The following is a 17,998-nucleotide window of genomic DNA, read 5'->3' as shown; positions in this document are numbered from 1 at the left end:
GTTTAAACAGCTGACGGTGTAGATATTTCCTTGTTTATACAAATAGCGGTGTAGTTATTTCCATGTTTATACAGATCACGGTGTAGATATTTCCTTGTTTATGCAAATAGCTGTGTAGTTATTTCCATGTTTATACAGATAGCGGTGTAGATATTTCCTTGTTTACAAATAGCGGTGTAGATATTTCCAAGTTTATACAGATCACGGTGTAGATAATTCCTTGTTTATACAAATAGCAGTGTAGTTATTTCCATGTTTATACGGATAGCGGTGTAGATATTTCCATGTATATACAGATGGCTGTGTAGATATTTCCATGTCTAGACAGATGGCGGTGTAGATATTTCCATGTTTATAGAGATAGCTGTGTAGATATTTCCATGTTTATATACATAGCGGTGTAGATATTTCCATGTTTATATAGATGGTGGTTTAGATATTACCATGTTTATACAGATAGCGTTGTAGATATTTACATGTTTATACAGATCGTGGTGAAGATATTTCCATGTTTATACAGATCCCGGTGTAGATATTTCCATGTTTATACAGATCGCGGTGTAGATATTTCCATGTTTATAAAGATAGCGGTGTAGATATTTCCATGTTTATACAGATAGCGTTCTAGATATTTCCATGTTTATACAGATGGCGGTGTAGATATTTCCACGTTTATAGAAATGGCGGTGTAGATATTTCCATGTTCATTGAGATAGCGGGGTAGATATATCCATGTTCATAGAGATAGCAGTGAGGATATTTCCATGTTTATACAAATAGCAGTGTAGATATTTCCATTTTTATAGAGATAGCGGTTTTCATATTTCATATTTATACAGATAGCGGTGTAGATATTTCCAGGTTTATACAGATTGCGGTGTAGATATTTCCATGTTTATACAGATAGCGGTGTAGATATTTCCATGTTTATACAGATGGCGGTGTAGATATTTCCATCTTTCTACAAATGGCAGTGTAGATATTTCCATGTTTATAGAGATGGCGGTGTAGATATTTCCATGTTTATATAAATGGCAATGTAGATATTTTCTTGTTTATGTAGATGGCATTGTAGATATCTCCATGTTTAAAGAGATGGCGGTGTATATGTTTCCATGTTGATGGAGATAGCGGTGTAGATATTTCCATGTTTATAGAGATAGCGGTGTAGGTATTTCCATGTTTATAGAGATAGCGGTGTAGATATTTCCATATTTCTCCAGATGACTGTGTAGATATTTCCATGTTTGTACAGATGGCAGTGTAGGTATTTCCATGTTTATAGAGATAGCGGTGTAGATATTTTCATGTTTATTCAGATTGCGGTGGAGTTATGTCCATGTTTATACAGATAGCAATGGAAATATTTCCACGTTAATACACATAGCGGTGTAGATATTTCCATGTTTATACAGATAGCATTGTAGATATTTCCATGTTTATACGGATGACTGTATAGTTATTTCCATGTTTTTACACATAGTGCAGATATTTCCATGTTTATAGAGATAGCGGTGTAGATATTTCCATGTTTGTACAGATGGCGGTGTAGATATTTCCATGTTTATATAGATGGCGGTGTAGATATTTCCATGTTCATAGAGATAGCGGTGTAGATATATCCATATTCATAGAGATAGCAGTGAGGATATTTCCATGTTTATACAGATAGCAGTGTAGATATTTACATTTGTATAGAGATAGCGGTTTTGATATTTCATATTTATACAGATAGCGGTGTAGATATTTCCATGTTTATACAGACTGCGGTGTAGATATTTCCAAGTTTATACAGATAGCGGTGTAGATATTTCCACGTTTATACAGACGGCGGTGTAGATATTTCCATGTTTTTATAAATGGCAATGTAGATATTTTCTTGTTTATCTAGATGGCGTTGTAGATATCTCCATGTTTAAAGAGATGGCGGTGTATATATTTCCATGTTGATGGAGATAGCGCTGTAGATATTTCCATGTTTATAGAGATAGCGGTGTAGTTATTTCCATATTTCTACAGATGACTGTGTAGATATTTCCATGCTTTTACAGATGGCAGTGTAGATATTTCCATGTTTATAGAGATAGCGGTGTAGATATTTTCATGTTTATACAGATTGCGGTGGAGATATGTCCATGTTTATACAGATGGCAATGGAGATATTTCCAAGTTAATACACATGGCGTGGTAGATATTTCCATGTTTATATACATAGCGGTGTAGATATTTCCATGTTTATACAGATGGCTGTGTCGATATTTCCATGTTTATACAGAGTTCTCTGTAGGTATTTCCATGTTTATATAGATGACAGTGTAGATATTTCCAGGTTTATACAGATGACTGTGTAGATATTTCAATGTTAATACAGATGGCGGTGTAGATATTTCCATGTTTATAGAGAGAGCGGTGTAGATTTTCCATGTTTATTGAGATAGCGGTGTAAATATTTCCATATTTATACAGATAGTGGTGTAGATATTTCCATGTTTTTACAGATAGCGGTGTAGATATTTCCATCTTTATTCAGACAGTGCTGTACATATTTGAATGTTAATACAGATCACTGTGTAGATATTTCCATGTTTATACAGATAACGTTGTAGATATTTCCATCTTTATACAAACGGTGGTGTAGATATTTCCATGTTTACACAGATGGCGGTGTAGATATTTCCATGTGTATACAGATTGCATTGTAGATATTTCCATGTTTATACAGAAGACTGTATAGGTATTTCCATGTTTTTACAGATGGTAGTGCAGATATTTCCATGTTTATAGAGATAGCGGTGTAGATATTTCCATGTTTGTACAGATGGCGGTGTTGATATTTCCATCTATACACAGATGGCCGTGTAGATATTTTCATATTTATAGAGATGGCGGCGTAGATATTTCCATAGACATTCAGTTGGCGGTGTAGTTATTTCCATGTTCATACAGATAGCGGTGTAGATATTTCCATGTTTATATAGATAGCGGTGTAGATATTTCCCTGTATACACACATGGATGTGTAGATATTTCCATGTTTATACAGATAGCACTGTAGATATTTCCATGTTTATACAGACAGCGGTGTAGTTATTTCCATGTATAAACAGATGTCTGTGTACGTATTTCCATGTTTAAACAGATGGCGATGTAGATATTTCCTTGTTTATACAAATAGCGGTGTAGTTACTTCCAGGTTTATACAGATAGCGGTGTAGATATTTCCATGAATATAGAGATGGCTGTGTAGATATTTCCATGTTTATACAGATGGATGTGTAGATATTTCCATGTTTATGCAGATGACTTTGTAGGTATTTCCATGTTTATACAGATGGCGGTGTAGATATTTCCATGTTTATAGAGATAGCTGTGTAGATATTTCCACGTTTATACAGATAGCGGTGTAGATATTTCCATGTTTTTACAGATAGCAGTGTAGATATTTCCATCTTTATTCAGAGAGTGCTGTATATATTTCCATGTTTATACAGATCACTGTGTAGATATTTCCATGTTTATACAGATAACGTTGTAGATATTTCCACGTTTATACAAACGGTGGTGTAAATATTTCCATGTTCCTACACATCTCTGTGTAGGTATTTCCATGTTTATACAGATGGCGGTGTAGATATTTCCATATTTATAGAGATAGCAGTGTAGATATTTCCAGGTTTATACAGATAGCGGTGTAAATATTTCCATGTTTATACAGATCGCGGTGTAGATATTTCCAAGTTTATACAGATCGCAGTGTAGATATTTCCATGTTCATACAGATGGCGGTGTAGATATTTCCATGTTTATACAAATAGCGCTGTAGATATTTCCATGTTTACACAGAAGGCGGTGTAGATATTTCCATGTTTACAGAGATGGCGGTGTAGATATTTCCATGTTTATACAGATGACTTTGTAGGTATTACCATGTTTATACAGATGGCGGTGTAGATATTTCTATGTATATAGAGATAACTGTGTAGATATTTCCATGTTTATACAGATAGCGGTCTAGATATTTCCATGTTTATAGAGATCGCGGTGTAGATATTTCCATTTTTATACAGATCGCCGGGTAGTTATTTCCATGTTTATACAGATAGCGGTGTAGATACTTCCATGTTTATACAGATGGCGGTGTAGATATTTCCATGTTTATAGAGATGGCGGTGTATATATTTCCATGTTTATAGAGATAGCGTTGTAGATATATCCATGTTCATAGAGATAGCAGTGAGGATATTTCCATGTTTATACAGATTGCGGTGTAGATATTTCCATGTTTATACAGATGGCGGTATAGATATTTCCATATTTATACAGATGTCTGTGTAGATATTTCCATGTGTATACAGATGGTATTGTAGGTATTTCCCTGTTTATACAGATGGTGGTGGAGATATTTCCATGTTTATTCAGATGACTGTGTAGATATTTCCATGTTTTTCAGAGGGCAGTGTAGATACTTCAATGTTTATAGAGATGGCGCTGTAAATATTTCCATGATTATACAGATAAAGGTGTAGATATTTCCAAGTCTATACAGACAGCAGTGGATATATATCCATGTTTATACACATAGCGGTGTACATATTTCCATGTTTATAGAGACAGCGGTGTAGGTATTTCCATGTTTATATAGATAGCAGTGCAGATATTTCCATGTTTATACAGATGCCTATGCAGATATCTCCATATTTATACAGAGGGCTGTGTAGAAATTTCTATGTTTATACAGATGGCAGTGTAGATATTTCCATGTTCCTACCCATGACTGTGTAGGTATTTCCATGTTTATACAGATGGCTTTGTAGATATTTCCATGTTTATAGAGATAGCAGTGTAGATATCTCCAAGTTTGTAGGGATGGCGGTGTTGATGTTTCCATCTATACACAGATTGCCGTGTAGGTATTTCCATGTGTATACAGATGGCATTGTAGATATTTCCATGTTTATACAGATGGTGGTGTAGATATTTCCATGTTTACCCAGATGACTGTATAGGTATTTCAATGTTTATACAGATGGCGGTGTTGATATTTCCATGTTTATAGAGATAACGGTGTAGAAATTTCCATGTTTATACAGATAGCGGTGTAAATATTTCCATGTTTATACAGATCAGGGTGTAGATATTTCCTTGTTTATACAAATAGCGGTGTAGTTATTTCCATGTTTATACAGATAGCGGTGTAGATATTTCCATGTATATACAGACGGCTGTGTAGATATTTCCATGTTTATACAGATGGTTTGCAAATATTTCCATGTTTATACAGATGACTTTGTCGGTATTTCCATGTTTATACAGATGGCGGTGTAGATATTTCCATGTTTATAGATATAGCTGTGTAGATATTTCCATGTTTATACAGAGAGGGGTGTAGATATTTCCATGTTTATACAGATCACGGTGTAGATTTTCCATGTTTATACAGATCACGGTGTAGATATTTCCATGTTTATACAGATAGCGGTGTAGATATATCCATGTTTTTACAGATATCAGTGTAGATTTTCCATGTTTACACAGATTGCGGTGTAGATATTTCCATCTCTCTACAGATGGCATTGTAGATATTTCCATGTTTATACAGATGGCGATGTAGACATTTCCATGTTTATATAGATGGTGGTGTAGATATTACCATGTTTATACAGATAGCGGTGTAGATATTTCCATTTTTATACAGATCGCAGTGAAGGTATTTCCATGTTTATGCAGATCGCGGTGTAGATATTTCCATGTTTATACAGATGGTGGTGTAGAAATCCATGTTTAAGCAGATGACTGTATAGGTATTTCCATGTTTATAGAGATGGCGGTGTTGATATTTCCATGTTTATAGAGATAACGGTGTAGAAATTTCCATGTTTATACAGAGAGCGGTGTAAATATTTCCATGTTTATACAGATCGCGGTGTAGATATTTCCATGTTTATTCAGATCGCGGTGTAGATATTTCCATGTTTATACAGAACGCGGTGTAGATATTTCCATGTTTATACAGATAGCAGTGTAGATATTTCCATGTTTTTACTGATGGCGGTGATGATATTTCCATCTATACACAGATGGACATGTAGATATTTCCATGTTTATACAGAGGGCGGTGTAGATATTACCATGTTTATACAGATAGCGGTGCAGTTATTTCCATGTTTACACAGATGGTGGTGTAGATATTTCCGTGTTTATACACATGGCAGAGTAGATACTTTCATCTTTATGGAAATGGCAGTGTAGATAATTTCACGTTTATAGAGATGGCGGTGAAGATATTTCCATATGAATTGAGATAGCGGTTTAGATATTTCCATCTTTCTACAGATGGCAGTGTAGATAATTCCATGTATATACAGGTGGTGGTGTAGATATTTCCCTATTTATACAGATGTCTGTGTAGATATTTCCATGTGTATACAGATCGTATTGTAGGTATTTCCATGTTTATACAGATGGTGGTGAAGATATTTCCATGTTTATTCAGATGACTGTGTAGATATTTCCATATTTTTACAGATGGCAGTGTAGATATTTCAATGTTTATAGAGATGGCACTGTAGATATTTCCATGTTTAAACAGATCGCGGTGTAGATATTTCCATGTTTATACAAATAGCGGTGTAGATACTTCCAGGTTTTTACAGATATCGGTGTAGATATTTCCATGTTTACACAGATTGCCGTATAGATATTTACATCTTTCTACAGATGGCAGTGTAGATATTTCCATGTTTATACAGATGGCGGTGTAGATATTTCCATGTTTATAGAGATGGTGGTGTAGATATTACCATGTTTATTCAGATAGCGGTGTAGATATTTCCATGTTTATACAGATCGTGGTGCAGATATTTCCATGTTTATACAGATCGCGGTGTAGATATATCCATGTTTATTTAGATAGCAGTGTAGATATTTCCATGTTTTTACAGATATCGGTGTAGATATTTCCATGTTTACACAGATTGCCGTGTAGATATTTACATCTTTCTACAGATGGCATTGTAGATATTTCCATGTTTATACAGATGGCGGTGTAGATATTTCCATGTTTATAGAGATGGTGGTGTAGATATTACCATGTTTATACAGATAGCGGTGTAGATATTTCCATGTTTATACAGATCGTGGTGCAGATATTTCCATGTTTATACAGATCGCGGTGTAGATATTTCCATGTTTATACAGATAACGGTGTAGATATTTCCATGTTTATACAGATAGCGGTGTAGATATTTCCATGTTTATAGAGATAGCGGTGTAGGTATTTCCATGTTTAGAGACATAGCGGTGTAGATATTTCCATGTTTATATAGATGGCGTTGTAGATATTTCCATGTTTATACCGATAGCGGTGTTGGTATTTCCACGTTTATTCAGATAGCGATTTAGGTATTTCCATGTTTATACAGCTCGCGGTGCAGATATTTATATCTTTATACAGATGGCGTTGTAGATATTCCTTATTCACACAGATGGCGGTGTAGATGTTTTCATGTTTATACAGATGGCGGCGTAGTTAGTTCCAAGTTTATGGAGACGGCAGTGTAGATTTTTTCATATTTATAGAGATGGCGGTGTAGATATTTCCATGTTTATAGAGATAGCAGTGTAGATATTTACATGTTTATACAGATGGCTGTGTAGATATTTCCATGTTTATTCAGATGACTGTGTAGATATTTCCATGTTTTTACAGATGGCAGTGTAGATATTTCTATGTTTATAGAGATGGCGCTGTAGATATTTCCATGTTTATACAGATAACGGTGTAGATATTTCCATGTCTATACAGACAGCAGTGGATATATATCCATGTTTATACACATAGCGGTGTACATAATTCCATGTTTGTAGACACAGCGGTGTAGTTATTTCCATGTTTATACAGATAGCGGTGCAGATATTTCCATGTTTATACAGATGCCTATGCAGATATCTCCATATTTATACAAAGGGCTGTGTAGATATTTCTATGTTTATACAGATGGCAGTGTAGTTATTTCCATGTTCCTACACATGACTGTGTAGGTATTTCCATGTTTATACACATGGCTTTGTAGATATTTCCAAGTCTATAGAGATAGCGGTGCAGATATTTCAAAGTTTATACAGATAGCGGTGTATATATTTCCATGTTTATATATATCGTGTTGTAGATATTTCCATGTTTATACAGATACCTGTGTAGATATTTCCATGTTTATACAGACCGCAGTGTAGATATTTCCATGTTTATAGAGATAGCATTGTAGATATTCCAAGTTTGTACAGATGGCGGTGTTGATGTTTCCATCTATACACAGATTGCCATGTAGGTATTTCCATGTGTGTACAGATGGCATTGTAGATATTTCCATGTTTATAAAGATGGTGGTGTAGATATTCCCATGTTTACCCAGATGACTGTATAGGTATTTCCATGTTTATACAGATGGCGGTGTTGATATTTCCATGTTTATAGAGATAACGGTGTAGAAATTTCCATGTTTATACAGATAGCGGTGTAAATATTTCCATGTTTATACAGATCATGATGTAGATATTTCCTTGTTTACACAAATTGCGGTGTAGTTATTTCCATGTTTATACAGATAGCGGTGTAGATATTTCCATGCTTTTATAGATATCAGTGTAGATTTTCCATGTTTACACAGATTGCGGTGTAGATATTTCCATCTTTCTACAGATGGCATTGTAGATATTTCCATGTTTATACAGATGGCGGTGTAGATATTTCCATGTTTATATAGATGATGATGTAGATATTACCATGTTTATACAGATAGCGGTGTAGATATTTCCATGTTTATACAGATACCTGTGTAGATATTTCCATGTTTATACAGACCGCAGTGTAGATATTTCCATGTTTGTAGAGATAGCATTGTAGATATTCCAAGTTTGTATAGATGGCGGTGTTGATGTTTCCATCTATACACAGATTGCCGTGTAGGTATTTCCGTGTGTATACAGATGGCATTGTAGGTATTTCCATGTTTATAGAGATGGTGGTGTAGAAATTTCCATGTTTACACAGACGAGTGTATAGGTATTTCCATGTTTATTCAGATGGCGGTGTAGATATTTCCAAGTTTATAGAGATAGCGGTGTAGATATTTCCATATTTATACAGATAGCGTTGTAGAAGTTTCCATGTTTATACAGATAGCGGTGTAAATATTTCCATGTTTATAGAGATCACGGTGTAGATATTTCCATGTTTATAGAGATAGCAGTGTAGATATTTCCATGTTTATACAGATATTGGTGTAGATATTTCCATGTTTATACAGACCGCGGTGAAGATATTTCCATGTTTATACAGAGAGCGGTGCACATATTTCCATGTTTGTACAGATGGCGGTGTTGATATTTCCATCTATACACAGATGACCGTGTAGATATTTCCATGTTTATACAGAGGGCGGCGCAGATATTTCCATGTGTATGTAGATGGCGGTGTAGATATTTCCATGTTTGCACAGATAGCGGTGTAGTTATTTCCATGTTTATATAGATAGCGGTGTAGATATTTCCATGTATGTGCACATGGCTGTGTAGATATTTCTATGTTTATACAGATGGCGGTGTAGATATTTCCATGTTTATACAGATAACTTTGTAATTATTTCCATGTTTATATAGATGGCGGTGTAGATATTTCCATATTTATACAGATGTCTGTGTAGATATTTCCGTGTGTATACAGATGGTATTGCAGGTATTTCCATGTTTATACAGATGGTGGTGTAGATATTTCCATGTTTATTCAGATGACTGTGTAGATATTTCCATGTTTTTACAGATGGCAGTGTAGATATTTCAATGTTTATAGAGATGGCGCTGTAGATATTTCCATGTTTATGCAGATAACGGTGGAGATATTTCCATGTTTATACAGAGAGCAGTGGAGATATTTCCATGTTTATACACACAGCGGTTTACATATTTCCACGTTTATAGAGACAGCAGTGTAGGTATTTCCATGTTTATACAGAGAGCGGTGTAGATATTTCCATGTTTATACAGATGCCTATGCATACATTTCCAAATTTCTACAGAGGGCTGTGTAGAAATTTCTGTGTTTATACAGATGGCAGTGTAGATATTTAAATGTTCCTACACATCACTGTGTAGGTATTTCCCTGTTTATACAGATGTCTTTGTAGATATTTCCATGTTTATACAGATAGCGGTGAATATATTTCCATGTTTATACAGATCGTGGTGTAGATATTTCCATGTTTATACAGATACCGGTGTAGATATTTCCATGTTTATACAGACCGCAGTGTAGATATTTCCATGTTTATAGAGATAGCAGTGTAGATATTTCCATGTTTGTACAGATGGCGGTGTTGATGTATCCATCTATACACAGATTGCCGTGTAGGTATTTTCACGTGTATACAGATGGCATTGTAGATATTTCCATGTTTATACAGATGGTGGTGTAGATATTTCCATGTTTACACAGATGACTGTATAGGTACTTCCATGTTTACACAGATGGTGGTGTAGATATTTCCATGTTTATAGAGATAGCGGTGTAGATATTTCCATATTTACAGATAACGGTGTAGAAATTTCCATGTTTATACAGATAGCGGTGCAAATATTTCCATGTTTATACTGATCACGGTGTAGATATTTCCATGTTTATAGAGATAGCGGTGTAGATATTTCCATGTTGATACAGATAGCGGTGTAGATATTTCCATGTTTATAGTGATGGCGGTGTATATATTTCCATGTTTATACAGATCACGGTGTAGATATTTCCATGTTTACACAGACCGTGGTGTATATATTTCCATGTTTATACAGATCATGGTGTAGATATTTCCATGTTTATACAGATCGCTGTGTTGTTATTACCATGTTTATAGGGATAGCGGTGCAAATATTTCCACATTTATACAGATAGCGGTGTAGTTATTAGCATGTTTATACAGATAGCGGTGTAGATATTTCCATGTATAAACAGATGTCTGTGTATATATTTCCATGTGTAAACAGATGGCGGTGTAGATATTTCCTTGTTTATACAAAGAGCGTTGTAGTTATTTCCGTGTTTATACAGTTAGCTGTGTAGATATTCCCATGTATATACAGATGGCTGTGTAGATATTTCCATGTTTATACAGATGGCTGTGTAGATATTTCCATGTTTATACAGATGACTTTGTAGGTATTTCCATATTTATACAGATGGCGGTGTAGATATTTCCATGTTTATAGAGATAGCTGTGTAGATATTTCCATGTTTACACAGATAGCGGTCTAGATAATTTCATGTTTATACAGATCGCGGTGTAGATATTTCCATGTTTATAGAGATCGCGGTGTTGATATTTCCATGTTTATACAGATAGCGTTGTAGATATTTCCATGTTTATAGTGATGGCGTTGTAGATATTTCCATGTTTATAGAGATAGCGGTGTAGATATATCCATGTTCATAGAGATAGCAGTGAGGATATTTCCATGTTTATAGAGATAGCAGTGTAGATATTTCCACTTTTATAGAGATAGCGGTTTAGATATTTCATATTTATACAGATAGCGGTGTAGATGTTTCCATATTTATACAGATTGCGGTGTAGATATTTCTATGTTTATACAGATAGCAGTGTAGATATTTCCACGTTCATACAGATGGCGGTGTAGATATTTCCATCTTTCTACAAATGGCAGTGAAGTTATTTCCATGTCTATAGAGATGGCGGTGTAGATATTTCCATGTTTATATAGATGGCAGTGTAGATATTTTCTTGTTTATGTAGATGCCGTTGTAGACACGTCCATGTTTAAAGAGTTGGTGGTGTGTATATTTCCATTTTGATGGAGATAGCGGTGTAGATATTTCCATGTTTATAGAGAAAGCGGTGTAGTTATTTCCATGTTTATAGAGATAGCGGTGTAGATATTTCCATGTTTCTACAGATGACTGTGTAGATATTTCCATGTTTGTACAGATGGCAATGTAGATATTTCCATGTTTATAGAGATAGCGGTGTAGATATTTCCATCTTTATACAGATAGCGTTGTAGATATTTCCATGTTTATACAGACCGCGGTCTAGATATTTCCATGTTTATACACATAGCGGTGCAGATATTTCCATGTTTGTACAGATGGCGGTGTTGATATTTCCATCTATACACAGATGACCATGTAGATATTTCCATGTTTATACAGATGGCAGCAAAGACATTTCTATGGATATGTAGATGGCGGTGTAGATATTTCCATGTTGATAAAGATAGCAGTGTAGTTATTTCCATCTTTATATAGATAGCGGTGTAGATATTTCTATGTATATACACATGGCTGTGTAGATATTTCCATGTTTATAAAGATGGCGGTGTAGATATGTCCATGTTTATACAGATAACTTTGTAAGTATTTCCATGTTTATACAGATGGTGGGGTAGATATTTCAATGTTTACAGAGATAGCATTGGAGATATTTCCATGTTTATACAGATAGCGGTGTAGATATTTCCATGTTTATACTGATCGCGATGTAGATTTTTCCATGTTTATAGAGATGGCCGTGTAGATATTTCCATGTTCATAGAGATAGCGGTGTTGATTTTTCCATGTTCATAGAGATAGCTGTGTGGCTATTTCCATGTTTATACAGATAGGGGTGTAGATATTTCCATGTTTATAGTGATGGTGGTGTAATTATTTCCATGTTTATACAGATCACGGTGTACATATTTCCATGTTTATACAGATCGCGGTGTAGATATTTCCATGTTTATACAGATCATGGTGTAGATATTTCCATCTTTATACAGATCGCGGTGTTGATATTACCATGTTTATAGGGATAGCGGTGCAAATATTTCCACATTTATACAGATAGCGTTGTAGTTATTAGCATGTTTATGCCGAAAGCGGTGTTGATATTTCCATGTATAAACAGATGTCTGTGTATATATTTCCATGTTTAAACAGATGGCGGTGTAGATATTTCCTTGTTTATACAAATAGCGGTGTAGTTATTTCCATGTTTATACAGATAGCGGTGTAGATATTTCCATGTATATACAGATGGCTGTGTAGATATTTCCATGTTTATACAGATGACTGTGTAGATATTTCTTGTTTATACAGATGACTTCGTAGGTATTTCCATGTTTATACAGATGGCGGTGTAGGTATTTCCATGTTTATAGAGATAGCTGTGTAGATATTTCCATGTTTATACAGACAGAAGTGGAGATATTTCCATGTTTATACAGATCGCGTTGTAGATATTTCCATGTTTATACAGACAGAAGTGGAGATATTTCCATGTTTATACACATAGCGGTGTACATATTTCCATGTTTATACAGACAGCGGTGTAGGTATTTCCATGTTTATACACATAGCGGTGCAGAAATTTCCATGTTTATACAGACGCCTATGCAGATATTTCCATATTTATACAGAGGGCTGTGTAGATATTTCCATGTTTATACAGATGGCACTGTAGATATTTCCATGTTCCTACACATGACTGTGTAGGTATTTCCATGTTTATACAAATGGCTTTGTAGATATTTCCATGTTTATAGAGATAGCGGTGTAGATATTTCCATGTTTATACAAATAGCGGTGTAGATATTTCCATGTTTATACAGACCGCGGTGTAGACATTTCCATGTTTTTACCAATAGCGGTGCAGATATTTCCATGTTTGTACAGATGGCGGTGTTGATATTTCCATCTATACACAGATGACCGTGTGGATATTTCCATGTTTATACAGATGGCGGCACAGATATTTCTATGGATATGTACATGGCGGTGTAGATACTTCCATGTTTATACAGATAGCGGTGTAGTTATTTCCATATTTATACAGATAACGGTGTAGAAATTTCCATGTTTATACAGATAGCGTTGTAGATATTTCCATGTTTATAGAGATGGCGGTGTAGATATTTCCATGTTTATAGAGATGGCGTTGTAGATATTTCCATGTTTATAGAGATAGCGGTGTAGATATATCCATGTTCATAGAGATAGCAGTGAGGATATTTCCATGTTTATACAGATAGCAGTGTAGATATTTCCACTTTTATAGAGATAGCGGTTTAGATATTTCATATTTATACAGATAGCGTTGTAGATATTTCCATGTTTATACAGATTGCGGTGTAGATATTTCCATGTTTATAGAGATAGCGGTGTAGATATTTCTACGTTTATACAGATGGCGGTGTAGATATTTCCATCTTTCTACAAATGGCATTGAAGTTATTTCCATGTTTATAGAGATGGCGGTGTAGGTATTTCCACGTTTATACAGATGGCGGTGTTGATATTTCCATCTTTCTACAAATGGCATTGAAGCTATTTCCATGTTTATAGAGATGGCGGTGTAGATATTTCCATGTTTATATAGATGGCAGTGTAGATATTTTCTTGTTTATGTAGATGGCGTTGTAGATACGTCCATGTTTAAAGAGATGGCGGTGTGTATATTTCCATGTTGATGGAGATAGCGGTGTAGATATTTCCATATTTATACAGATAGCGGTGTAGTTATTTCCATGTTTATAGAGATAGCGGTGTAGATATTTCCATGTTTCTACAGATGACTGTGTAGATATTTCCATGTTTGTACAGATGGCAGTGTAGATATTTCCATTTTTATAGAGATAGCGGTGTAGATATTTTCATGTTTATACAGATTGCGGTGGAGATATGTGCATGTTTATACCGATAGCAATGAAGATATTTCCACGTTAATACACATAGCGGTGAAGATATTTCCATGTTTATACAGATAGCGGTGTAGATATTTCCATGTTTATACAGATGACTGTGCCGATATTTGCATGTTTATACAGAGTTCTCTGTAGATATTTCCATGTTTATATAGATGACAGCGTAGATATTTCCAGGTTTATACAGAAGACTGTGTAGATATTTCCATGTTAATACAGATGGCGGTGTAGATATTTCCGTGTTTATAGAGATAGCGGTGTAGATATTTCCACGTTTATAGAGATAGCGGTTTAAATATTTCCAGCTTTATACAGATAGTGGTGTAAATATTTCCATGTTTATACAGATGGCCGTGTAGATACAGCCATGTTTCTGAATATGGCAGTGTAGATATTTTCATGTTTACATAGATGGCGGTGTAGATATGTCCATGTTTACAGAGATTGTGGTGTAGATATTTCCATGTTTATAGTGCAAGTGGTGTAGGTATTTCCATGTTTATAGAGATAGCGGTGTAGATATTTCCATATCTATACAGGTAGCGGTGTAGGTATTTCCATGTTTATACAGATGGCGGTGTAGATATTTCCATGTTTCTAAAGATGGCAGTGTAGATATTTCCTTGTTTATACAGATAGCGCTGTAGATTTTTACATGTATATCCAGACAGCGGTGTAGATATTTCCATGTTTACACAGATAGCGGTGGAGATATTTCCCTGTTTATACAGATAGCGATGTAGATATTTCCATGTTTATGCAGATAGCGGTGTAGATATTTCCATGTTTATAGAGATAGCGGTGTAGATATTTCCATGTTTATACAGATAGTGGAGCAGATATTTCCATGTTTGTACAGATGGCGGTGTTGATATTTCCAACTATACACAGATGACCGTGTAGATATTTCCATGTTTATACAGATGGCGGCACAGATATTTCTATGGATATGTAGATGGCGGTGTTGATATTTCCATGTTTATACAGATAGCAGTGTAGTTATTAGCATGTTTATACAGATAGCGGTGTAGAAATTTCCATGTATAAACAGATGTCTGTGTGTATATTTCCATGTCTAAACAGATGGCGGTGTATATATTTCCTTGTTTATACAAATAGCGGTGTAGATATTTCCATGTTTATACAGATAGCGGTGTAGATATTTCCATGTATATACAGATGGCTGTGTAGATATTTCCATGTTTATACAGATGGCTGTGTAGATATTTCCATGTTTTACAGATGACTTTGTAGGTATTTCCATGGTTATACAGATGGCGGTGTAGATATTTCGATGTTTATAGAGTTAGCAGTGGAGATATTTCCATGTTTATACAGATAGCGGTGTAGATATTTCCATGTTTATACTGATCACGGTGTAGATATTTCCATGTATAAACAGATGTCTGTGTATATATTTCCATGTTTAAACAGATGGCGGTGTAGATATTTCCTTGTTTATACAAAGAGCGGTGTAGATATTTCCATGTTTATACAGATGGCTGTGTAGATATTTCCATGTTTATACAGATGACTTTGTAGGTATTTCAATGTTTATAGAGATGGCGGTGTAGATATTTCCATGTTTCTAGAGATATCTGTGTAGATACTTCCATGTTTACACAGATAGCGGTCTAGGTATTTCCATGTTCATACAGATCGCGGTGTAGATATTTCCATGTTTATATAGATTGCGGTGTAGATATTTCCATGTTTATACAGATAGCGGTGTAGATATTTCCATGTTTATACAGATGGCGGTGTAGATGTTTCCATGTTTACAGAGATGGCGGTGTAGATATTTCCATGTTTATAGAGATAGCGGTGTAGATATATCCATGTTCATAGAGATACCAGTGGGGATATTTCCATGTTTATACAGATAGCAGTGTAGATATTTCCACATTTATAGAGATAGCGGTTTAGATATTTCATATTTATACAGATAGCGGTGTAGATATTTCCATGTTTATACAGATGGTTGTGTAGATACTTCCAGGTTTATACAGATGACTTTGTAGGTATTTCCATGTTTATACAGATGGCGGTGTAGGTAATTCCATGTTTATAGAGATAGCTGTGAAGATATTTCCATGTTTACAGATAGCGGTGTAGATAATTCCATGTTTATACAGATCACGGTTTAGATATTTCCATTTTTATACACATAGCGGTGTTCATATTTCCATGTTTATAGAGACAGCGGTGTATGTATTTCCATGTTTATACAGATAGCGGTGCAGATATTTCCATGTTTATACAGATGCTTATGCAGATATTTCCATATTTATACAGAGGGCTGTGTAGATATTTCCATGTTTATACATCTGGCAGTGTAGAAATTTCCATGTTCCTACACATGATTGTGTAGGTATTTCCATGTTTATACAGATGGCTTTGTAGATATTTCAATGTTTATAGAGATAGCGGTGTAGATATTTCCATGTTTATACAGATAGCGGTGTAGATATTTCTATGTTTATACAGACCGCGATGTAGATATTTCCATGATTATACAGATAGCGGTGCAGATATTTCCAAGTTTGTACAGATGGCGGTTTTGATATTTCCATCTATACACAGATGACCGTGTAGATATTTCCATGTTTATACAGATGGCGGCACAGATATTTCTATGGATATGTAGATGGCGGTGTAGATATTTCCATGTTTATACAGATAGCGGTGTAGTTGTTTCCATGTTTATATAGATAGCGGTGTAGATATTTACACGTATATACAGATGGCTGTGAAGATATTTCCATGTTTATACAGATGACTTTGTAGGTATTTCCATGTTTATACAGATGGCGGTGCAGATATTTCCATGTATATAGAGATAGCTGTGTAGATATTTCCATGTTTATACAGATAGCGGTGTAGATATTTCCACGTTTATACAGATCGCGGTGTAGATATTTCCATGTTTATACAGATCGCGGTGTAGATATTTCCATGTTTATACAGATCACAGTGTAGATATTTCCATGTTTATACAGATAGCGGTGTAGATATTTCCATGTTTATACAGATAGCGCTGTAGATATTTCCATGTTTATACAGATGGCGGTGTAGATATTTCCTTGTTTATAGAGATGGCCGTGTAGATATTTCCATGTTTATAGAGATAGCGGTGTAGATATATCCATAATCATAGAGATAGCAGTGAGGATATTTCCATGTTTATACAGATAGCGGTGTTGGTATTTCCACGTTTATACAGATAGCGATGTAGATATTTCCATGTTTATACA

This window comes from Pan troglodytes, chromosome 12 (genome assembly GCF_028858775.2).
Source record: "Pan troglodytes isolate AG18354 chromosome 12, NHGRI_mPanTro3-v2.0_pri, whole genome shotgun sequence".
Taxonomy (NCBI): domain Eukaryota; kingdom Metazoa; phylum Chordata; class Mammalia; order Primates; family Hominidae; genus Pan; species Pan troglodytes.
The sequence above is the reverse complement of the archived record's forward strand: the minus strand, read 5'-3'. Positions refer to the sequence as shown.